A 25,965-nucleotide genomic window follows, 5' to 3' on the forward strand; every position below is an offset into this window, starting at 1 on the left:
TATGTGAAGTGGATGGATATTTACAAAATTATAAATTTCCCAGATTAACAGAGCAGAAAATAGAATATTTGAATAATTCCACATCAGAAAAAGAAATTGAAGAATCCATAACTTCCTATGAAAATATTCCTAGGACCAGATGGATTGACAAGTGAATTATATCAAACATTTATAGAATAATTAATCCCATTTTATATAAATTATTTGGTAAATTAAGAAAAAATGATTCTTACCAAATTCTTTTTATGACTCACATATGGTCCTGATACCTAAGTCAGGTAGGTTAGAAACACAGAAAGAAAATTACAGACTGATTTCTTCAATGAATATTGATGCAAGTGCCTTAAATAAAATACAAGCAAGGAGATTACAGCTATATATCAAAAGGATTATTCACTATGACCAGTTGGAATTTATACCAGGAATGCAATGATGGTTTGACCATATCAATAACCAGACTAAAAGAAATCACAAGATTATCTCAATAGATGCAGAAAAAACTTTAAACAAAATACAGCATTTGTCTCTATTAAAAACACAAGAAAGCATAGAAATAAATGGACCTTTTCTCAAAATAATTAGTGTCTATATAAAATCACTAGCAAGTATTATTTTCAATGGGAGCAAGTTACAACCCTTCCCAATAAGATCAGGAGTGAAGCAAGGATGCCAATGATCACCACTAGTTTTTACTATTTTATTAGAAATATTAGCTTTAGCAATAAGAGAAGAAAAAGAAATTAAAGGATTAAAGTAGACAATGAGGAACTATCACCCTTCACAGATGATATGATTATATACTATATTAAAGAATCAACTAAAAAAATAATTAAAATAATTAATAACTTTAGCAATGTTGCAGGATAGAAAATAAACTCACAAAACTCATCATCACTTCCATATATTTCTAATAAGTTTAGCAGCAAGAGTAAGAAAGAGACATTTCATTTAAAACTACTCTAGACAATGTAAAATACTTGTGAATCTTTCCTCAGATAAACCCAGGAATTATATGAAGAAGATTACAATATACTTTTAATGTAAAGTTACATCTCAACAATTGGAAAATTTTAATTGCTCATGGTTAGTCTGAGCTAATATAATAAAAATGACAATAGTACCTAAATTAATTTACTTATTCAGTGCCATCTCAATCAAGCAACCAAAAAACTATTTTATAGAACTAGAAAAAATAACAAAATTCATCTGGAAGTGTAAAAGATCAAGAATATCTAGGGAATTAAGGATAAAAAATATGAAGTTTGGTGACCTGACTGTATCAGATTTTAAACTGTACTATAAAGCAATAATCATCAAAACAATCTGGTTCTGGTTAAAAAATAGAATGAAGGATAATGGATATAGTCATAGAGGTAAATGACTAGTAATTTTGTGTTTGATAAGCCTCCAAATCCCAGCTTTGAGATAAGAACACTCTATTTGGCAAAAATTATTTGGAAAAAAGGATAACAGTATGTCAAAAATTAGGTATAGACCAATATCTCATACCCTATACCAAGATAAAGTCAAAACGGGTATATTCTTGAGGCATAAGAGATGATATTAAAATTTGGAGAACATAAAATAATTTACCTGGCACATCTATGTTGAAGGGAAGAATTTCTGACCAAATAAGAGATCAAGAACATTAAAAGATATAAAATGAATAACTTGGCTATATTAAATTAAAAAGTTTTCATATAAACAAAACCAATGTAGCTAAGGCTCGAATGGAAACATCAAACTGGGAAAAATTATAACAAATATATCTGATAAAGGTTTTGTTTCTCAAATATAGAGAGAACTAAGTCAAAGTTATGACTGCAAGTCATTTGTCAACTGACAAATGGTCAAAACTATAGGTAGGAATAAGAAGTTTTCAGGGTGAGAAAATCAAATCTGTCAAAAATCATATGAAAAAAATGTTCTAAGTACCTCTTTATTAGAAAGATGAAAATTAGAATAGCCTGAGGTACCCTCTCACTCTCAGATTGACCAATATGACAGTAAAGGAAAATGATAGATGTTGGAGGTAATGTGGCAAAATTGGGACACTAATGCATTTCGGGGGGTGGGGGGTTATCAACTGATCCAGCCATTCTAAGGTACAATTTGGAACTATACCCCAAGGGCTATAAAACTGTGCATGCTCATTGATCCAGTAATATTACTACTAGGTTTGTATGCTAAAGAGATTTAAAAAAGGAAGGGAAAGGACTTTCATAGACAAAAATATTTATAGCTGCTCTTTTTGTGGTGGCAAAGAATTGAAAATTGAAGGAATGTCCATCAATTACAGAATGACTAAACAAATTGTGGCATATGGTGGTGATAGAATACTATAGTGCTGTAATAAATGCTAAACAGGATGATTTCTGAAAGAGCTGGAAAGACATGCATGAACTGATGCAGAGTGATATAAGCAGAACCAATAGAACATCATCCTCAGTAATACCAATATTATGGAATGAACAACTGTGATAGACTTAGCTACACTTGACAATATAATGATCCAAGACAATTCTGAGGGACTTATGACAAAAAATGCTATCTTTCTCCAGAGAAAGAGCTGTTAGAATTGGAATGCATATCAAATCATGTGACTTTTCACTGTGGTTCATTTTTGTTTTTGTGTTGGGTTTTGGTTTTATATGATTATTCCCTTATAAAAATTTTAAGTATGGAAATACATTTTGCATGATAATACATGTATAATCCAGATCAAATTACTTGCCAGTTTCAGGATGGAGAAGGAATGGAATAAGGGAGACAATTTAGGTCATATAACTTTGGAAACATATGTGGAAATTTATTGTTACATGTGATTGGTAAAATGAAATGTCTAAGATAAAGAAATAACACTTTATAATGAATTGATAATATGCTGAAGGGTAATTACATGTGCACAACTTTCTTTGTCATTTTGGTCTCACATAATTGGGATTCTAATGAAATGATGACATTATGGTCAAAAGAGATGAGTGTATGGTTTTTGGCTTAAATAAGACGAACTTCTATTGGTAGCAAACCACTTAAGATCATTTGAAAGTACTTCACAATTTACCAAATTTAATTATGGAAAATCTAATATTTGGTTCTGGAACCAATTGCTGTTACCTATGACACCAGTCCAAGATATACCTACTGAAAGACTAACTCCACTATTTATTGTCCAATTGCATCTGAACAATGTACATTCTTCATCCACTTTATTTTTCCTTTGTAGATGATAAGACTAAACTCTTATGAGAACCTATGATCTTGCTGAGGAGGCCCTATGGTTTTCTGGGCCACTGTGCAATCTTCTGAAAACTTCATCAAAAGGAGAACTGATTGAGCCTCTTAATTGATAGGGAATCCCATTATATTTGGACTTACTCAGGGCATCTTCATTGACACTGGCAAGCAACTTGGGTGAGCATATGTCTCCCTGTTGGATTCTTTGCTTGATGTTGTTATGCAACAGATTGCTGAACAAAGTTATCTCCATGGTTGCATCTGTCATGGAATCTTGTATGCTTTTAACATATGTATCACAGACATGTTTTTCAAGAAATGCCTTCTAGGCCTTTTTTTTTTACTCTGATTATCAGGTCAAGCCCCGTCCTACTAACATGAGTGACTTTGGGTGAATTACTCTGAATATGTCAGTTTTATTATATGTACAAAAAGAAAAGTTAAACAAGAGAATTGATTTTTTTATTAAAATGTCTAAGAAACAAATTCTTATCCAGTTTCCTGGTATTGGTCAAAGTTTTTCTGACTCATTTGATTCTCTAATGTAATGTTCTTTGTCATGAACAGCTGTTGGTCACAATTCATTTTGTGTCCTCAATATTTCTGTGAATTGTGAAATAATGAAGATATAGTCTGCTGTAGAAAATTGTCTATGAAAATAAGTCTTTAACTTCCTCATACTTTTATCAAAGATACCCTCAATGAAAACTTTCTTATGATTTTATAGAAATGCAAGAGTTGGCATATGATGAGTATTTGCTCATAACTTCTTGTTCACATCTTTAAAAATAATAAAACTATGAAATTTTCCATCTCTTGGAAACTTCATCTTTTTGAGCTATCTTAAAAAACAAATGACTTGATTGCTTTATAATTCAGTAATCATTAGCTCAGTTTTCACTTCCAGTACAATGACTACTTCTTCACAAAGTTCTATAAATGTTGGTGTTGAAGAGTCCAAATTTGTTGGTTTCAATTTTCCCTTTGAAGAAATTATATTGCCATTGAAATACTGTGATGTGAAAATATACACATACAATTATGTATGTGTATGTACATGTAAACACACATGTGTAACTGTACATATATGTATCTGTGTGGATACATAGTTGTATCTATATGTGTTACATGTGCATATACAACTGTGTGTATCTATATATGTAAATATTTAATAGTTGTCCTTTTTCCAGTTTCATTTACCCATGTTCTCCATTTCAGCTTAGCTTTATCTCACAACAAACTCCTTCAAACTTCTTTTTTTCCTTGATTTTTTTGAAGTGGTAAAGGTGAAAACTTCTCTTATCCTTCTCTATCATAGTGTGTGACATTTTCCTTTTATGTTTGGGTCCTAGAGTTGCTTTTGGATATCGGAGCTCTATTTTTGCCATGGAGATCAAGTGATTATGAGATTATTCACGAATCATGTTCTTTTTGTAGTAACTGTTTTGAATTGACTAATTTTCTCCAAGAAATAATGATCACAAAGCTACTTTGCTTTTGCCTATATCTTTTCTTTCTTTTTTCTTTAGAACTTCTTTTTTTACATTCAGGTCAACTTCTATATAGTATAGTTATATAAACATTTTTTTCTTCTCACTTTTATCCTTTCTTAAGGATAGTATTGATTGTAACCTTTGTTTTAAACAATTCACAATCCATTTTTATGTAGATACTTGCTTCATAAATGACATCCACATCAGTAACATGCTGCTTCTTATTTGGTATTCTGGTAGGTATCCCAGTGGTTAGGGCATATACCTGGCTGTGTGAAGACCTGAGTTCAAATCATATCTCAGACACTGCTGTGTGAATGTAGGCAAGCCATTTAATATTTATTTGCTTCAATTTCTTCCTCTGTAAAATCATGATAATAATAATATACTTAGGGTTGTTGAGAGGCTAAAAGGGATAATATTAATAAGGAACTTTAGGAACCTTAAAACATTACATATATATTAGCCATTGGGTATTACTAATTTAAATACATTTGGACCCTTATCATGTCTAGTAACCTTTTCTTCTCTTAGAAAAAGAGAATAATATATATGTAAAAATTTCTGAGTAAGCTGTAAGAATTTGGCTTTTTTTCATTTTTTTGTTCCTAAATCATATTTTCTAAGATATTTTTGTTAGTATCCTCTTTAAATACCTGTACATGTATAAATCCAGTTTCAACCCCTTCCTCAAGTAATATAATCATAGAAAACCCAGGAAAACCATCAATCAAAAGTGTAGAGTAGTTATTAATAGTCTTCCATCATTCTGAGTGTATTATAATGCCTTTTACCTTTGCTGAAGGCAGATGGCAACACATAGTACATATCTTATGGTTGAATGAAATAATTAGTTACATTCATTGGTCTATGTATAAAACTAACAATATGGAAGAAAGTCAGTCAATTAATTGATGAAGCAGTTTAATATTGGAACAGTTGTTCCTCATCTGTTTTGGAAGAGGACCAATGAAATCTTGAGGCCGAATTCCTGGATTTAAAAGTAAGGCAGAGTTGTGAAAAATGAGTTGTAGTTTAAAGGAGTCCAGTTCAAGAGTAGGAGTAAGGAGTAGAAAAAGATTGGAATTCAAATCTGGTACAGATACTTAACTAACTGTGTGACTCTGAGCAAACTTCTGTTTGCCTCAGTTTCCTTAACTGCAAAATGAGGATAATAGTAGTAGCTACTTCCCTGGATTGTTTTTAATTTCAAATGAGATAAAAATTCTGAACAGCTAACCCAAGTGGCAGGCATGTATTAAGCATTATATACATAAATATTGTTGTGATTGCTTTTATCTACTGTAGCATATATCTGCCCCTGAAAAAATAGAAAAGTTTTCTGAAGAAACAACAAGATCATAGGACTATAAAATCATGGCTCTAGAGTAGAAGGTAGCACAGTAGCCATTTAATCTAATCTGATCATTTTATAAATAAAATAATTGATGCCCAGGAGATAAAGTGACTTCTCCAAGGTTATACATATAGTAGACTCAAAAACAGAATTTAAATATAAATCCTCTCACTCCAAAGCCCTGGCTCTGGCCATGGTTTCATGTAACAAAATAAAGCTGGCATTTAACTTAATAGTGAACTTACTATCTAGATACCCAAGACAGCTCATTTCACATTAAGACACTTCATTGTTAGGAAACTTTTATCTTTCAAATACTTTAGGATAACTCTCATATATTACCGACCCCACCTCAGTCTTCCATTTGCATTCGCATTTCCCTTACCTAATCAACATGACTTTTAAAAACTTCCTTAACCATCCTAGTTTCCTTAATCTTTGATGATTCAGTTTACTAAATCAATTAAACAATGAGCTTTATTAAACACATACTATGTACTGAATTTTGGGTCAGCTTCTGGGGGTAGATCTTGTTTAGAGATGGCACCCAAAATTTCACATAGTCTCCTAAGTTTGTTGTCTGCAGGGTGGAGTACAATCAGACAATTATCTTTTTCTCTCTGGAAACTAAGCTTTTGCTAATTTATCCTAAGATGATGTTTTCTTTTTTTATTGTCATTTCATGCTTTAGATATACATCACATTTGTAAGAGTGAGGATTTTCAAAGTGATAGGACCTCAATAATAATTTGGATGAGGATGAAGCCAAATACTCCTAAATATTTTCTTTCTATTTATGGGTATTCAGACTTGCATTATTCAGGTAAGTTACAATCCATAAGTGGAATGACTTATAAGTTCAGTTGCCATCTAGGAATGATGACCAAAAGAAATTTAAGGTATCCAAGATGTCCTTGGTTCTTTTAGTCATAATGTAAGAAGAGTGGGAAATTCCATAAGAAGAAAAGGCCATATGTTAATATGCCTGGGCTCCAAGAGGAGGCAAATATCACATTCAAACATTGAGAAAAGCACATGAGACAAGGAGAATATAAAAACATGAAAGAGATTAGTCATCCCATTACAGGTTGTTCAACCAACCATCCAATTAGCTAAGTTTCAAGGTCAGTGCTAGTTACTAGAGACAATAAACAAACAAACAAATAAATAAATACTTCTGCTTCTCAAGGATTTCATTCAGCTTTATTAGGAAAGACAGTTGTAGACTAGATCTGATACAATACAACCTGCTATATGGCATCCATCAAAATAGATAAACTCACCGAATCATCAAATCTCTGAGTTGTAAGAATTGTCAAAGGCCATCTATTTCAACCTCCTTTTGAATTTCTTCTATTGCAAAAAAATATTTTGTAATGTAGCTTTTGTTTAAAGGCCATAGCACTTCTCTGATCTAGTTCAAGATTTAGTGGGATAATTGGGGAAAATTTTTAAATAATATTTAGAGTAGAGAAATAAAAAAGTATGATCCATATCCATGGAATGCTTTTTTTTTTTCAATACAAAAACTTAGAGGGGCAGTAGAAACAAAAGTCTTTGAAGGAACTTGGGTGTTGCTATTGGAGAAAACCAGATCACCCCACTTAAGGAGCTTGAAGTCACATAAAATAAGCTGAAGCAGTCAATCATGGATCATAGAGTTAGAGCATTTAATCATCAAGTTATTTCAATAATTCTACCATTGTTATGGTATGAATGATAATGTGGGAAAAAGAAAAAGGTCTGTGGAGGCGGGTGGTGATGGTTTTTCATTTATCTTGATAATTCTCCAGAAAACAATCTGTTCCAATTTGGAATACTTCCTCCTGCGGAAAATCTAGGGAGCTCTTATTTTATGTATATTCTCTCCTTTTAGGAAATGTTTCATATTCCTTCAGCCAAGCACCTGAGGATTTGTTTGAGGATCTTTGAGCAAAGAAATCCATTGAAATAAAATGGTATGTAATGAATCAATGTTCTCTCAGTGAAAGCTGAATCTTTTGAGTTTGAATCATTTGAATCATTGACTCTTTTGAGTTGTGCCCTTTTCCTTAGGGCATGTCTGGGTCAGCGATAAGAGTATACCAACAGGACCATACAGATTAATTTTAGACTCTGGTAAATAGTGTCAATTAAATAAAATAAATGTTCTCTTTTTAAATGTTTTTTAAAGTATTTTAGCCATTCTGTAACTAGTATTTAAAATAATATTAATTCAGGGAAATGATTTTACTTAATGTGCAATTATATGTGCACTATTCCTTGAAATATCCTGTTGTGCAACCAGCTGCTAAGGGATATTGACCTTAATTAATTAGGTTGTGAAATTTAGTTAGAGTATATTATGAGTAAATTGTTATGTAGTTTTAATAATGACGCTTAAAATAATAAGTGAATGTGGGAGGGGGAGAGTAGGAAGGTCATTGGCATCTCCTATCCTTTTGTCAAAGCATTCCTATGAAATTTGCTTCTAAATGTTGAATTTAATTCATATCTTTGAGTTACTCTTGGCCACTTTCATTTTATTTGAAACTGAGAGAGAAAAATGTAAAAGAACACTACTTTTTCTTGCCCAGTTATGATGTCTGAGAAAGGCAAACTTCTGCTTGCTTTAATTCATGCAGTTAAAAAAACACGCAAATTAAGTGTGAAACGTAAATTGTTCTGAAAACAGGCAGAAACAACAACATTAAAAGGACAGGATCGTCATGGGAAATTCAAATCCAGGACACAGCTGAGCAAAACTCCAGAAAGCTGAGAGTATCTGCACTAGTTTTAAAAGGATCAGGGTTTCTTACAAAGGGAATACTCAATGAAAACCTCAACCTAAATTCTTTCTTTTTCAAGAAGATCATTGAGCACTGCTTTAACTACCACTGAACATATTAATAATATAAATTTATTAAGGATGACATTCATCTTAAATTAATAGAGACTGCACAGAATGTGTCAATATTGTATTAAATTGTGTTAATTTTTATGGTTTACGTATAGTAAATGCACTTACTCAATAAGTCTAAAGACTACACTTTCTTTGTTAATCAAACATTTTGATTACTCTTTGCTAAACACTGGAAAAGAAATTAAGAAAAAAGGTCCATCTAGTTTTCATATGAAGAAATCAAAGACATATATGGGTAAATGAAAAAATATATATATTCTAAATCCTTACTGATTAGAAAAAAGCAAACCAGAACAATTCTGAAGTATCATCTTACAACCATCAGATTGACTAAAATGATAAAAGGGTAATATATCAAATATTGGAAAAGATGTGGAAAAGTCAAGACATTAATACACTGTTGGTGGAACTATAAACTAATCCAACAATTTTGAGAACATATTGGAATTATGCCCAAAAAGCTACAAAACTGAGTATTCTCTTAGACCCAATTCTTGGGTGTGTTTCCCAAAGAGATCAGGGAAAAATGAAAAGAACTTATATGTTCCAAAATATTCATAGCAACTCTTTTTGTGGTGGCAAAGAATTGGAAATTGAAGTGTTGTCCATCAATTGGGGAATGGCTAAACAAATTGTTGTATGTGATTGTGATGGAACACTACTGTGCTATAACAAATAAGCAGATTAATTTTTAAAATCTTGGAAAGAACTACATAAGATATAAAGGGAAAAACTAGTAGAACCAAGAGAACATTATATTCAGCTACAGATTTAATAATTAAAGAATAACTTGTGAATGTTCACCTCCAATGAATGAGCTGAAAACTGGGAACATGGAAGACATAATCTATCTATCTATCTATCTATCTATCTATCTATCTATCTATCTATCTATCTATCTATCTATCTATCTATCTATCTATCTATCCATCTATCTATCTATCTATCTATCTATCTATCTATCTAGATATATTTCTTTTTTCTGAGATGATACCTTCTTTGGTTTGGGAAGAGAGGGAGAGATTGAGATAAAAAATTAAAGAAAGCACCAAAAATTAAAAAGAAAATGAGTCAGTCGGAGTTTACCATTTAATAGGAAGAGATAACATATACAAGCTGATAGGAAAGTGTGAGGAGATGGTAGAGAAGGAATGGGACACTAGAGATACTGAATATGGAGACATCTATTTCTGGGGAATTCAAAGGAGGCAGAGCAGTAGATGCAAAAAGGAATGAGTTGAGATCCAATTTCTGCCCTCTAAAAAGGAGGGTTTTGTGAGACTTTTCATACTCTCCCCTCCAGTCCTCCAATAAGAGGAGAGAAGAGACTGAGAGAGGTTATAGCAATCAATACTTGAGTTAGCGGCATTTTGGATGGAATAGAAGTGATGAGATTATCCTGGAAGGAGCATCTTGTTCTGTGGAGTTGAACAAGGCAGAGTAGAAAATGCAAAGTTATTTCTATAATCTTCTAATTATCTAGAAGATGTAGCTGTCTCTGTATTGCTATAAGTATAACTAGCTGCCTAGATAGTAAACACATACATCTGGAAATCCATTGATATAGAGATAATTAACTAGTTAAGTAGTTTTATTTTTTGAAAAAATATTTTGTTTTATTAACCTTTTGTGAAATTCACTTTTAAAAAATATCATTCATTTTTTAAAATATTGAATTCTAAAATCTTCCCTGCCCTGTCCTTTGCCCCTTCCCCTAAGAAGGCAAGCAGTTTGATATTGATTATGAATGTGTTCATGGAAAATATTTCCATAATTAGCTAATTAATTTTCAAATATTTTGGCATATAATTATATGTATCTAACAAAAATGTGTACAATTTAATATTTCAGATCATTCAATTTATTTATATTTTAAAATAATGATCTAGAGAATTTTTACAACTTGATTCCTTCAGTAAACATTTATTAAACACCATTATTCAGAGTTCTGCTACAATGATTAAAATGTATCTAACAGGCCTTTTTAAAATGTCCAGATGGAAGAATAATACATAAAGAATTATAAAACACAACAAAATGAATTAAAGAGAAGAAAAATTAATATGTTGTGAAGTTTTGAGAGGAAGGTTGTTTCTGAGAAGACACACGATCTTTCTTCTCATTTTCCTTAATTCTAAACTTTCTTCTTCAGGGTTCCACCACCTTTCTGATCACCCAACTTGTAGACCTAAAAGTCATCCCTGACTCATCACTCTCATTCACCATACTTGCCCAGACAGTTACTAAATCTTATAAATTCTATCTCCACATCGTAAATATCATCTCTTCTCTCACATAAACATCATGTTAGGTTCTTATTGTCTTGCCTATAATTTATTTCAATAATCTTTTAAATGTTTTCTATGTCTTGTCTCTCTCCACTCTAATCCATCATCTTTGAAGCTGCCAAAGTTATTAGTGAGATTTGTAAAATTTAGTTCTAAACCTGTTATATACCTCCCTACTCTCCCTCCCCCCCTCCAATAAATTTCAGGGGTCCCCTATTATACTGAAAATAAAATATTGTGTAACAAGAACCCCTTCCTCCCAGGGTCGGGAACTTTCTTCTTTTCCAAACCATCCCATTAGAGTGATTGGAACGCTCCAAACAGAGATTACAGGTTAAGAGACCTAGGAACATGACCTGGAACTAAGGGCTATGAGTCTGGATCAGAGAGACTGGGATTGGTTCCTAAAATGTAATAGAACAGCTCAGAGAGTTAGGAAGTGACAGGAGAAAAGGGCTATAAATGATGAGTCCATAAAGTGTATGGAGGACTTTTGGCAGGAATGAATTTGCTGGTTTTGATTCTTCTACTCCATTCAGCATTGGTGGCTGTGGAGGACAACACCCTCGTAGGCTGGTAAAACTCTTGTTCTAAAAAGACTACCAGACTTTGACATGGATACTGGAACTTGTCAGGGAGTGAGCTGAAATTTTATGGACTTTAGAGTCGTGGACTAGAATATAAATTTTCTATTTCCTGCCTTCCTTATTTCTTTTTTCCACAATATTTATATTCAATTAAATTGTTAAAAGCTACTATCATCCTCATGACTTAAGAGTTAATTTTATAAACAGTGACCATAACAATTTTTACTAATATTATTTAACAAAACCAATTTCTAAATATTCCATGTAGCATTTTAATTATTACATATTACATTCATTTTCATTATTACAATATAAGCTTTTCTGTTTGACATTTAGAGCTCTTCACAAACTGGTTATCTTCTCACATATTATACCCTCCACAAACTACAGTGAAGCCACACTGGTTTACTTTCTGTTCTTGTCATGTAAATTCTCCATCTTTTGTCTCCATGCCTTTCTACCATCTGTGCCCAATACCTAGAATTCTCTCCCTTCTTACCTCTGCCATTTGGCATCTCTACCTTCCTTCAAGATCTGATTCAGAAATAAAGATAAAACCCTAGAAAAATAGACTCAGCTTTAGTACTCTTTTCTGTAGGGATTTTTTTTTCTAAGTCTTCTCTTCCCAGAGTAGTTAGTGTCTTTCCATCTAAAATTATCTTATATCTACACAGCCTATACCTTTTCCATGTGTACATTACAACTTCTCCCATTAAAATCCAAGTTTTCAAAGGCAGGACATGCTTTTTCTTTTCCTTAGGAGGCTATATAGTCCAAGTAGGTTATAATGAGAGGGTGTACTAGACTAGTTATAGTGAGAATAAAAACAAAATCCATTACTACTAATACAGAGCTATTCAAGATTTACAAATCATTTTATATAGATTATATCATCCATCCATTTGCTGAACTCAGTTTGAACAGGTTCCTGAGAACTATTTGTTAAATTTTCAATGTGAGTATTTATATCTCAGAAATAAGCACACCATAAATCAGGGCTCAATTAATTATTTTGATGGTTGATATAGAGATGCAGATACTGCTAGTACACACTAGACCTAGAAATGTGTCATGCATCCTTTTACTTTTTTTCCAGAGAGCCACTTGTTACATATTTTCCATTATTCTGTTCACTCATTCCCACTTCTGACAGTAACTTGTGTGTTATGTAATCTCCCTGAGCCTCAGTTTCTGCATCTATAAGGTAAAGAGATTGAACTAGTGTTTCTTTTTAGCTTTAGGTCTTTAATGGTCTATATAGATCATAGGATCATAGATATTGATAAAGGGGAAGGAAATCAGGGGCCATCTATGTCCAACCCCTTCATTTTTTCAGATGAGTATACCTTCCCCAGAGGACTTACATAACTTCTTCAAGACCACTTCTAATTTTATTTAAATTTTCTTAGACTTCCAGGGTTTATACATGCATAAATTGGTGCAATAGAATGCAACTCAACTCTCTTAAGTATATAAAAGAAAGACAGTTTTATAAACATTTTAGAATATGACCAAGGAGTAATTCAATTCCATTATTCAGCTGAGAGCTACATACTGGTACCAGACCACAAGAATGTTGGCCACTTCTCATCTTGCTCATGCCAACAGTTGTACCTGAAAGTAACTCTAAACTCCACATATTCAAATTAGAATAAGTTAAATTGAATGATTTCTCTCCAGAATGTAACTTATTGTCTTGGTTTCTTATGCTTTCATTCCTTCACTTCCTCAAATCTCCTTGACTTGCCTCCCAAGGCATAGAATAAATATCCTAGGATCTCAGGACAAGGGAGTAGAGAGGTGATCTAATCCAATCACCTCATTTAGCTGCAGTGCAGAGGGATCACATTGCTAGCTGACACCAAGAGTGGGATTCTAACCCAAGGTCTCAGATTTTGAATCTAAGAATCCTTCTTCTATTCAAGAAATGATGGGATTAAAGGTATAAATGTGATAATGCTTTTAAAGATAGAGTATGTAATGGAAATGGACAGAGTTGGTGAGAGAAAGGGATCCATGGCAATGATATTAAGAGGTTTATGTGATGTAGTGGAGACAATCCTTGACTTGGAGTCAGAGGACCTGGGTTCAAATCCTAGCTTTGCTCTTTATTATTAATGTGACCTTAGATAAGTTATCTTATTCCTTAGAATTATAAATATCTATGAAATGATGTGGTTAGGCTAAATGATCTCCCCCTCCCACCTGAAAATCCTATAACTAATATATTTTAGTCTATATTTTGAATCCTGATGACCTCCTTTATGAATAAATGACCTATGATGATTGGAAAAATATGTAACAAAATGTGAATAAGGTCTTTCATTTCTAGGGATCCTAGAGAGAGTTCCTTGGTTGGTAATTGCCATTAGAAGTTCAGGCTACCTACAATGGTCTAGCAAGTCAGATATAATAGAATCAAAATTATTAGATCATTTCTGCCAACATACCTAGTTGAGACCAAAAGACTTCATGCTTAAAACACAATATTACTTCTCTGATAAATGAATTAAGATATGCTATCAGTAACTATATGAACTCTTTGTTCACCCTTTCCCAATTTCCTTTTTTCTTACCAGACTATGTGAATTTTCCCAAAACTGAATCACATTTTGGTCCCAGGTAGTAAAATGTAGGATTTAGAAAAAAGACAATTCTTAGATGGATCTCCCCCAAGCCAAGACTCAAATAGGAATACATCCACAAAATCCTAAAATCCCTCCCTCTGAACTAGCTAAAATGATACAATCACAATTAAAAAAATAATTGCCATTTGTTTTCCAACGCATTGGATTATTTAACTGATTAAAATATCAAATATATATCATAAAGTATATGAAATGACATTTCTTAAGAAAAAAACAAATAAATAAAGAAGCCTTATGAAGCATCCTTCGAAAAATATTTCCATATACTACATTTAAGTACCATAGAAAATATTATCCAATGGGCAGATGTTAACTTAAAGTGCACATTGTTTGGAAAAAGAGTTAATTAACAACTTATTAATTGGATAGAAAGTCTGAAACTGTTGTACTTCTAGCAAATACATAATTTTCTTCAAGTATTATTAAAGCGTTTTTGTTGTACCTATTAAAGATTCTTGTCTCTAAGTTAATTTCATTATGCTAATAAGCTATCATCGTTACAGAACCTAAGCTTTGATCCATGTTAATTGTCGTGATCTTCAAAGACAAAGTCACCACTTACTTTAAATGAATTTTACATCTTTTTAAGGAATCACACGGAAATTAGGGGAAGTAATTAATTTTTTATTATGTGTCTCAATATTTTTAAGGGAGGAAGTCAATGGTATTGGCTAGAATTCATTTTAACATTTAACTAGGGAAAACAGCATGAGGCAAAAAAATGTTCAGATGCAAAAGATTAAAGAAAATTTGAAACTGGGACCTAATTTGTCTTGATAAACTTTGGTGTTTAATATGCTTCTTTTGTTCTCAGTGTGAAACTGCAAGGTTTTGATTTGTAAAAACTTTTTGAAGAATTAATTCTTTCTAATTTTTATTCCTTTCTTTGCCTTTCTTTTACAGTAAGACAGTCAAGTTGACCTTCAAACCATAACACTTTTAAATATCTATGAACTTACAAGGTTAAATCTATTAGTGGTCAGAGATTAGCTATTATACACTTACAAAGTATATGTGTGTTTTTCTTGTAGCAGATAAAACTTAGCTTTCTCTATGTAATAACAAGCTAAGAGTTCTCAATTTTAACAATCCTTACGTGATTTTTGTTTTGCTTTATAACCTTAAAAAGTTAAATCAGAAGTGGTTAATTATTACTTTTATATCTTCAGGATCATCTCCAGAATGGTTTATAATCTTGAGAAATTCCTTAAAAATCTCCGTTAATCCAAACCTAACACAACAATTGTACAGACTAAAAGAAAAGCTACAAAGAGTATATATTACCTTTAGATTACAGATGGAGTTTATTTGCAATACATAGACCACCATAATTTGCATTTGTAATTATTTATGCACACTTAGAATAAATGTAGCTTGCCTGTTTATTTTTAAACTGACAACCCCTGGAGAGTGAACCTCCCCAAATTGCCTAATCATAGCATAGAAGTCACTGTGACTTGTATGATAGTGTAATACAAACTTTTCTGGGCCTACAACATTGAAATCCTATCAAGGATCAGTCCAGCAGTGACCTATGTTTGGCTTCTAAAGACTAGGTTAGATGACTTTCAAGAACCTCAACTAGAAGGTTGACCCACTGGCAATGGATATTGTAGGTCATTGCATTTTGCAGTTTTATTCAGCCAACAAGAAATCTAGACCATTGCAATCACAGATCTTTGTGATAATTATCCACTGTCATCAAATCTTATCACAAAGAGTGGAAATAATGAATATAAAATCAACAATTTTAAACAGATATACCTATGTATTATACATTTAAACAACCAATTTAAAAATAACTTTGAAATTCAGTTGTCAGGTGGTGAGGAAACTACATATTGTCTTGACACTGACACACATTGCTTTTGATTTAAACTTCTTTTTCCCCTTAAATCTAAGTGATTCTTTGTTAATCATTTCTACATTAATTTGCTGAGAAAGTAACCACGAATCAGGTGAATTTAAAAACCAAAACACTGAATTTGTTTCTAATATTATATTTGTTATTGTTATAAAAATAGAATAGAATACTGAAATCAAATTTTGTAATTTGTGTGTATGTAGGTGTATCTCTTTCCTGCTCTACTAATTCCAGAAAAATATTATCAAATTAAGAAAATAAAATATGTTGGAATAACAAAAATATTGAGTTATAGTTATTTAAACTTAAAAAAAATACCCAAAATAAGGTAATGATCTCTGGTAGAGTTCCTCAAATAAAGGTGTTCCTAAATTGTAGGAGCCTATAAATTTCATCCAAAGATGCTAACATTGGAAAAATAAGGTTGGAACACATCAATTGGAAAAGTCTTCAGAGGTAACTCACAAGTTAAACAATAACATTAGTCAATATTTTATTATAATGTCATTTTTGATTTTTAGGGGAAATATATAAAAACCATAATATGTAACTTTTAATTCATATTATAAACTTTTAATGTTTAAAATTATTGACTCCATATAAATTTTAGATTCCTCCAAAACATCAAATTAGTATTTAAAAGATGGTGATGGTGCTATATTTGGAAATCAGAAGACTTTGGTTCAAATCCTATTTCCTGGAAGATAGGTGGCCCAGTGGATTGAGTGTCAAATTTAAGAAGACTTGGGTTAAAATATAGACTTGAATACTACTAGCTATGTGACCTTGGGTAATACTTAAACCTCTGTCCATATCAATTTCATCATCTTTAAGTTGGACTTAATAATAACATATACTTCCTGGAGTTGTTTTGAGGATCAAATGAGATAATAAATGTAACATCTTTGGCATAGTACCGGGCACATAATAAGTACTATGTAAGTGCTAACTATTATTATTATTCCAATTGCCTTTGGAGACCATGTGCAATAATGGTTAGTGTGCTAAAATTGGAGTCAGGAAGATTTGGGTTCAAATCCAACCATAAGTCCCTTACTAGTTATTGCTGGGGTTTTTTTACCCTAGGCAGGTTACTTCTGGGAATATTAACATTACCTATCTCAAATAGTTGTTTTGACTATTATGGAAGGTAATGCATTATAAATCTTAAACTGTTATGCAAATGCATTTAATCTTATAATAATGGTTATTAATTATCTTGTGACCATTGGCAAATCACCTAGATTCTCTGGACTTCAGTCTCTTTACGTATGAAATGAAGAGTTTAGATGAAGTCAAAGCTAAAGTTCCCTTCCTTCCACCTAAGTCTATTGTCCTAACATTCTAGCACTGAGTATATTAAAAAGTGTACTATCATATGTACAAATTTTTTTCATGTGTACTATCATGTGTACAAATTTGGACAAAGTTTTGTCCAAATAGGAGTAATAGTAATCATAATGGACATTATATGTATTTATATATATATATATATAGTCCTTATATTCTTTGTCCCCAAATGGTGAATGTCTGTGTTGCATTTCTTGACCCAATAATTCATTAAATAAAGAAAAACTACTGGCAGGATTGGAGACTTCTCTCTGGAAATGTTCCACCTGGGTGCCATTTTGGTATGATAGAATTCTATTTTCCATCTTTAGATATTGTGTACAATAGACAAAATCCATTGGTATATAGTTTTAAAGTTATTAAAGCAGAACATCTTTAAACAGTGAAAGCAAAGAACCTAACTTATAAAATGTTTATAAATGATATTCTTAACAAAATTCCAAGATAATATCCTAGGATAAAGTGATTTCTTCAAATTTTCCTTTCCCTGGGGGAAAAAATAGAGGAGTTCATTTTCCTTGATGAGCAGTAAGAAAAAAAAAATGTGTTATGGAAAAACAATCCTAAATTGGCAACATGCCCTCAAGAAGTATAATGCTACAGTTTCTGGTAACAAATGATTAAAGTCTAAATTTATCTTCCCTTTGGTACCCCCACCACAAAGAAGTTTTTACTATTTGTTAAAGCAAACATTCATTTCCCTCACCCTAAATATTACTAGGGGTTCAGTGATCATGATCAAACATGATTTGTTTTTTTTTTTTCTTTAGCATCTGAACAGATGCCAGTATCAAACCCCTAACTGAGCAGGATGCCCAAGCAAAACTGTTTTCATGACACTTTAAGATTCAAAAAGATGTAAAGGAATATGTAACAAGAAAAGCATAGGTGAATTGGAAGACTGATCAAAGGCTTAAACACTATCCTTAGAGATAGATCTGGACACATGTGTTCCAGCTCAAATTGCCCAGGGCTTCAAAAAAAAACATAGGTGAGTGATTTTATTTATTGGAAATGAGAATAAACACAAGTAAAGTATTAGGCCACCATGAGAATAACCTTTTTCATGCATGCAAAGTAACATTTTAACTTCAAAAAAAAATGCTAAAATACCTTGGGCTGAAGATTATTCTGAGATGTTTGGGGTTAACTGTGTTAGATGCGCCCTTCTTCTAAAGACCTTTGCTTTTTACTAAATGCTTGCTTATCTTTTTAATTTAACATAGTCCCACATTCTTCTTTGTAGTCATTTTGGGCTATCTGATAACATATAATGGAAAACATGTTTATGTCTTCCACCAGTTCTTGTTGCATATTTCAAATGCTTAGAACAACAATTTTCAGAAGCTTTCATTAAGGTTAATTTAAAAACTACATTAAATACAAACAGATTTTCTCACAAACAAAATGCAATGTGTACTTAACAGACTTCTGTATGTTATATTTGATAAACTACCTCATATAAATGCAAATTTTGACTTTCTGCCAGAACCAGGTGGTATGGAAAATATTTCTATTAAACAAATAATGCTGGAGGAGCAAACTTCAAGCTACGGTGTGTTGCATGGGGGAAGAGGATGTTTTCATTCAAGTTTGATGTATTTTCTCAGGTTGACCTTTACTTCTACAAAAATGAAAGAGACATACTGACGAATAGGACACAGTCTTCTGTGTGAAAGGACATTTAAGCAAATATACTTAGGGAAAATTTTGCATATTCAGTGAATTGGATTCAGATGCTTTTGTGTATTATGCAGTTATTTACTAGTATGATCTCCATTCCTCCGTACAGCGATCTCGATAGACTTCATCCAAATTGCTAAGTGAAATTGAACAAAAAAAAAAAAACAAATAAAGCAGCATCTTGCTCAAAATCTTCTTCAGATCAAAATGTCATTGAGTCACAGGATAATAAGACCATATATTAAAACTGGAATGCACCTTAGAGACCAGCTAATCCAGCTATATTTTTTTATACATGAGGAAACAGACCCAATCAGAAAAGAAAAAAAAAAGATTGATTTCTTTCCTCTTTTGGTTTCAGGGATGTCAGACCCTCCTGGTTCTCCTTCTGGTTCTTGATTTGTTCTGTCACTGTCTTCTCATTTTCAAACAGACATCATATGGTGGATGGTCTGCATGGATCTTTCTGTGGTTCTCTTCTTTCTATTTCCTGTTTCATATTCAGTTCCAGGATTATAGTTATCCTTTCTATTCAGGTATTTCTTAGATTTCTCTTTTTTCCATCTTTGACCTTTTTTGAGCATCAGACCTGTACATTAGTTGTCTATAAGACATAGACACATAAAAAATGCCATCCATTTAAAGAGAAAAAGAACTGATGGAGTTCCAGACCAAAGTAACTTCTTTCTCTTTCTTTCTTATTTATTTTTAATTTACTATCTTTTCACAAAAGGATTAATATGAGAAAATATATTAAATGATTGAACATGCAAAATCTTTAAAATATTACTTACCATCTCAATGTGGTTATAGGAGGGGAATGGAGGGAGGGAAGGAGAGAATTCAAGACTCAATATTCTTTGAAAAATGTTTGAAAGTGCTGTAACATGTAATGGAGGGAAGAAATTTAAAAATACAATGTATATACCCAAGTAGGTATATGTAAATTCGATCAAATAAGACATCTGTTAAATGCTTAGCATAGTGCCTGGCAATATTAGGCACCCAATAAATACTTACCCCACCTCTCTGTCTCTGTCTGTCTGTCTCTCATCTCTGAAATATAGGACATCCAAGTACACACATGTACACATATGTAGAAATATATACATATTATGTGTGTAAATATAGGTATCATTGTGATGCATTTCCTTATAGATATGTGTATATAATGTATATATCTAATATATCAACCTGAATAAATATAAAATTGAATTCACTGTTTTTCTTCCAAATCATTTTCTCCCTCTGATTTCACTATTTATACATAGTACCATCATTCACCAAGCCTTTCAAGGTCAAAATCATAAGTATATTTTTTATTCTTTTTCACCCAACTTCACGTCTTATATCCCTTCAGCTATCAAGCATCTCTGGTTCTGATTTCAGAATACCACTCACATCTTTTACCCATTCTCTTTATCTAGCTACAGGTCTTCACCCATCTGAACCCACTGGCCACTGAAACCATTTTCTCTACTACTTTCAAACTAATCGTTAATATCCACAGATCTAGTCCTGGTATATCTGCTAACTTCTAACTATGTTTTCACATTCATATATGCATACATATACATATGTAATTTTTCACCTTGATAATGACTAATTCTCAAGGTTTATAGCTTTGTTTCTATGTCTCCAGATAAATTTGTAGGTTTTTAGCTGTATTTGTACTTTCCTAGATATATTTGTTCTTTTCTGGTTAGATTTCCTTTTTAATTGTTTATAGGTCTCTAGCTGGTATATCTTGGTTTCTGCTTTTATTTTTAGCTGTTCAATTAGATTTTACTTTTTGACTTTATTTACAGGCAGGTCAATTCCTAGATCTCTAGGTGGATTTCTAGCTTCCTAGAATCTGTAACTTTCTAGATAGATCTCTAGCATTATAACTGTGATTACAAGTTCTTCGAAAAATTTCTAAGTTTCTAGTTTTGTTTGCAACTTCCTGGTTGAATCTGTAATTTTCTGGCTAGATTTCTAGCTTTCTAGCAGTGTTTATGGGCTCTCAAACAAAATTCCAGCTTTCTAGCTAGTTTTCTAGGTTTTTTAGCTATATTTTTAGTTCTGCAGTTAGATTTACAGCTGTGCTTATAGCATCCTGCTATGTTGCAGCTTTCTGGCAAGAATGCTGCCTTAAAGTATTTGAAGTTCTAACTAGATTTCCAGGTCTTTTCTCTTTTTTGTGCTATATTTCCATCGAGCTAAATTCAAATATTTCTAGCCAACTTTCTAGCTATTTAGCTGAGTTTATAGTTTTCCAACTAGATTTCCAGAGTATTAGAAGCCTTCTGGCTAGATTTATTTTTAGATTACTAACTATATTTCTACCTTTCCAACTATACTTGTTGGTTTCTTGATAACTGCACAGGTTTCTAAATGTATGTGGCATTACTAAATAGATATCAGGATTTCTTGATGGCTGTTTGTAGGTTCCTAAAAGTGATATATAGGGTTTTTTTAGCTATGTTTCTGGACTTCGAACTAGATTTCCATGTATTGAGTTGTGTTTTGGCTCCACTTCAATTTCCTATCCCAGATCTTCAATGGATCCCTATAGGTTATTGATTGTTAAAATTCCTTCACCAGTCATTCAAGGATCCCCAAAATAGGTTGCTAAACAACCTTTCAACACATCTTCCCCATCTAAACTAGCCTACTGTTGTTCCTCCAAAAATTCCTTGAATTACCCCACTCCTGTGGTTTGCTTTCTCTCTTCCTCAACTATGATTAGTCTTTCTCCTTAGCTCTTCACCTATTGATTTCTCACATTTTTTAATTTGTGCTTTAAAATTTTTTCTTTTATAATTTAATAAACATGTCCACTGTCTACTCAATGAAGGGCTAGAAAAGATCTAAAGTTTATATATCAGAATCATGCTTGGAGAAGAAAGACAATATTCCTGAGTTGTGCTTGACCAGCCACCATTTTTACAATTCTGGATATGGTGACATTATAGGCAGCCAATCTACTTTTATACATACAGAATTTTCAGTAAAATTTTGATTGCACTGAAACAAAAGCAAACTTCTTATAAGTGGAGATTTCTATCTATGAGGTCAAGTAATTTGTCCTTGATCTCATGTTTGATTAATGTTAATGGTGGAACACAAAAATATAAAGTTCCTGGCTCCAAGTTCAGTGCTCTTTTTCATTGTTTAAAATTTCCTCTCTTTTATTTATTATTCATTTAAAAAAAATCTTAATTCCTTTGCTTCCATTTCTGTCCTTTGGGGTCACGTTAAAAGAAAGTTGAACCCCTCTGTACAATTTATCATTTCCAGTTATCTGTCCCAGCCTTTTCTTTTCTAGGATAAACACACCTAGGTTCTTTAAATGATCCTCTTATGACATGAATAGGCAATAGAGCAGACCCTTTAAACTCCCATGTCATCTTCCTCTAGAATATTTGAACTTTTCAATGTTTTTCACCAAATGTGGTGTCCAGAACTGAACATAAACTATAGTTGCTTAAAAATAGTTTAAAGCCAAACAAACAGGCTACATCTCTTTAAAAAATCTTATCTATCTCTGTCAGGAAGAATTTTCCTCCTTAAACCTCACATAGTGATTTTCTATCTCTCAAATGTATTTGATACTAAATATAATAATCATCTGGTTTTTTCCTCATTTCTCTCCTTTACTCTAAGCTCCATAGGGCTAGAAATTATGTTTTATTGAAATTTTGTAAATCTTCCAGGACCTCACACAGTACTTTGTGCACTTTAAATGTGATTAAATACCTAATGAATTGTTTTGAATGACCTACAGTCACAAATATAGTACAAATAAGAGGCTAGAAGCTAGGAGTCCTGATTCCTGGCCTAGTGTTATTTCCACTACAACATCCTATTCCTTTTTAAAAAATTAATTCCCCATATTCTTCCAACTCAGAACCTTGTGCTATTCAGAGGATGGAGATAAAAGGGGAGGAGGAAATCTGTGTCTGTATCCAGGGAAACTCCAGGAAGATTCCTTCCTTTTCTTTTCTAGTCAGTGTTTTAGGTATCTTTCTATATTACATAGGATGACATAACCTAGCAGAAATGAGCATATGGTTGATGTATATGCATATATATATGCATATATTTGTATATGCATATATATATATTTATTTGTATGTATGTATGTATGTTTCCAATTGTATATCCCTCTGGATGACACTTTTGTTACTGATTCTCTATACTTTGAGTAGAAAAAATGGGGTGTTGATGGGTTTTCATAACCTCTTTTCTTTTTTAGCTCTAGTCATGTATATATATACATATATATACATACACATATATATGTATTTATGTATGCATATATCTATATACCTATTTATGTCTTGTCCTTTCATCCTATACAGTTTGTCACTGTTCCCTCTGAGTGTAATTGTTCTAGCTGCCCAGGTGATAGCAACAGTTTTTAAGAGTTACCAATGACCTCTTTTCTTATAGGGATACATATCATTTTAACTTATTGAGTCTCTTATAAAATTTTTGTTGTTGTTTTGTTTGTTTTTTTCCCCTCTTTTTTAATTACCTTTTGATGATTCTCTTGAGTTCTGTGGTTGGACATCAAATTTTCTGTTCAGGTCTGGTCTTTTATTTATGAATGCTTGGAACTCTTCTGTTGTGTTGAATGACCATACTTTCCCCTGTAAGAATATAGTCAGTTTTGATGGGTATTTTATTCTTGGTTGTGGACCTAGTTCCCTTGCTTTCCGGAATATTGTATTCCATGCCTTTCAGTCCTTCAGTGTGGATGCAGCCAGATCCTGTGTTAACCTCACTGTGTTTCCATGGTATCTGAATGGCTTCTTCTTGGCAGCTTGTAATATCTTTTATTTCATCTGATTGTTTTGGAATTTGGCTATAACATTTCTTGGTGTTGTCAGGTGGGGATTAAATACAGGGGGTGATCTGTGGATTCTTTCAATCTCCACTTTCCCCTCTTGTTCTAGGATCTCGGGACAGTTTTCCTGGATAATTTCCTCTAGTATTATGTCCAAGCTTTTTCTTTTGTCTTGGTCTTCTGGTAGTCCAATTATTCTTAAATTGTCTCTTCTTGAACGATTTTCTAAATCGTCTGTTTTGTGAATGAGATGCTTCACATTTTCCTCAATTTTTTTCATTCTTTTTGTTTTATAGTGTCCTGCTGCCTTGTGAGGTCACTTGATTCTAGTTGTTGTATTCTGGTTCTTAAAGATTGGATTTCTTCTCTGGCTTTTTGGTCATCTTTTTCCTTCTGGTCTGATTTTCTTTGAAGATCTTCTTTTATCCTCTTTACCTCATCTTTCATCCTCTTTACCTCATCTTTCATCTCCTTTGCCTCATCTTTCATCTCCTTTGCCTCATTTTCCAGCTGATTGATTTTGGCTTTCAAGACACTATTTTCTTGTTTTAGTTCAAGTGCCTCTGTTTCCAGATAACTTATCTTAATTTTTAAGTTCTTTTCCCAATTGTCTTCAGCCTCTCTTAGTTGTGTTTTGAGTTCTTCCACAGCCTGTATCCAATTCGCTGGGATTTCTGGTTTATCATGTGTTGATCTCTCCCCCTCTGTTCCATTTGCTGAGTAATAGCTGTCTATTGTAGTTTCTTTCTTCTTTTTCTGTTGTTTGCTCAAATTCACCCCTTCTTTATTCCCTGTATTTGTCTGTCTCCTGTTCCTCTCATTTTCTTTGTTTTTTTGGGGACTTCTATCAGTCTCCCCTCTTGGAGCTTTAACAGAAGATGCCTTGGTGTAGTCTCTGGGGGAGGGTTGTTGGGGGTTTGAGCTTCCCTGTCCTCTGGAGGCTTTTGATTGGCTTAAAGTCCAGCAGTCAATGAGGATGGGTGGGGAGCCTGGGCTTCCCTGCCTTCTGGAGACTTTTGATGGGATTAGATTCAGCTGGTTCTTTCAGAAGACTCTGCTCTCTAAGGGGGGAGGGGTCATGGCCTCCCTGGGCTCTGAGGGCTCCTGTTGGGATTAGGTTCAGCTGGTGTGGGCCAAATGAACCCCGAACCAAAAAAAAAAGAAAAAAAAAAGAAAAAAAAACAACCTCCTCCTCCACAATCTGTGTTGAATACCTGGAGACTGGCCCAGGTTACTTTCAAGGTAAGCACTTCGGAGCAACCCCTTTGCTGGCCCTAAAGTCTCTCTTATTTCAGTAGCTCTGAGGGCTCCTGGTGGGATTGGGTTCAGCTGGTGCCCTAGAGCTGGGACCTCCCTTGAGACTCAGTTGGAAGGACCCAGCCAGGGGGCTACAGGCTTCCCCCTTCTCTCTATGTTTCCCTGCCATCTGTGTTGGGCTTCCCGGAGACTGGCTCAGGCTGCTTTCAAGGTGAGTCCTTCAAAATAGCCAGCCCTGGGGCCCTTTTGCCAACCCTGAAATTCCCGCTGCTGCCATGGGCTCAGCACTCTGGGTTGGGGGGGATGGGTCCTGGGACCTTCCTTCTGCCTGCCCCTTAGATCCGAGTGATCTAGGGTTTTGGCTTTTGGGGGGCCGTACCTTTTGATCCAGGTCCGGGAGGAGGGTTCCCTGGGTTTGTCCTTTTGTTCAGCTTGAAATTTTGGTGTCCTAGGAGCTCTCAGTTT

Source organism: Monodelphis domestica, chromosome 4 (genome assembly GCF_027887165.1).
Source record: "Monodelphis domestica isolate mMonDom1 chromosome 4, mMonDom1.pri, whole genome shotgun sequence".
NCBI lineage: Eukaryota > Metazoa > Chordata > Mammalia > Didelphimorphia > Didelphidae > Monodelphis > Monodelphis domestica.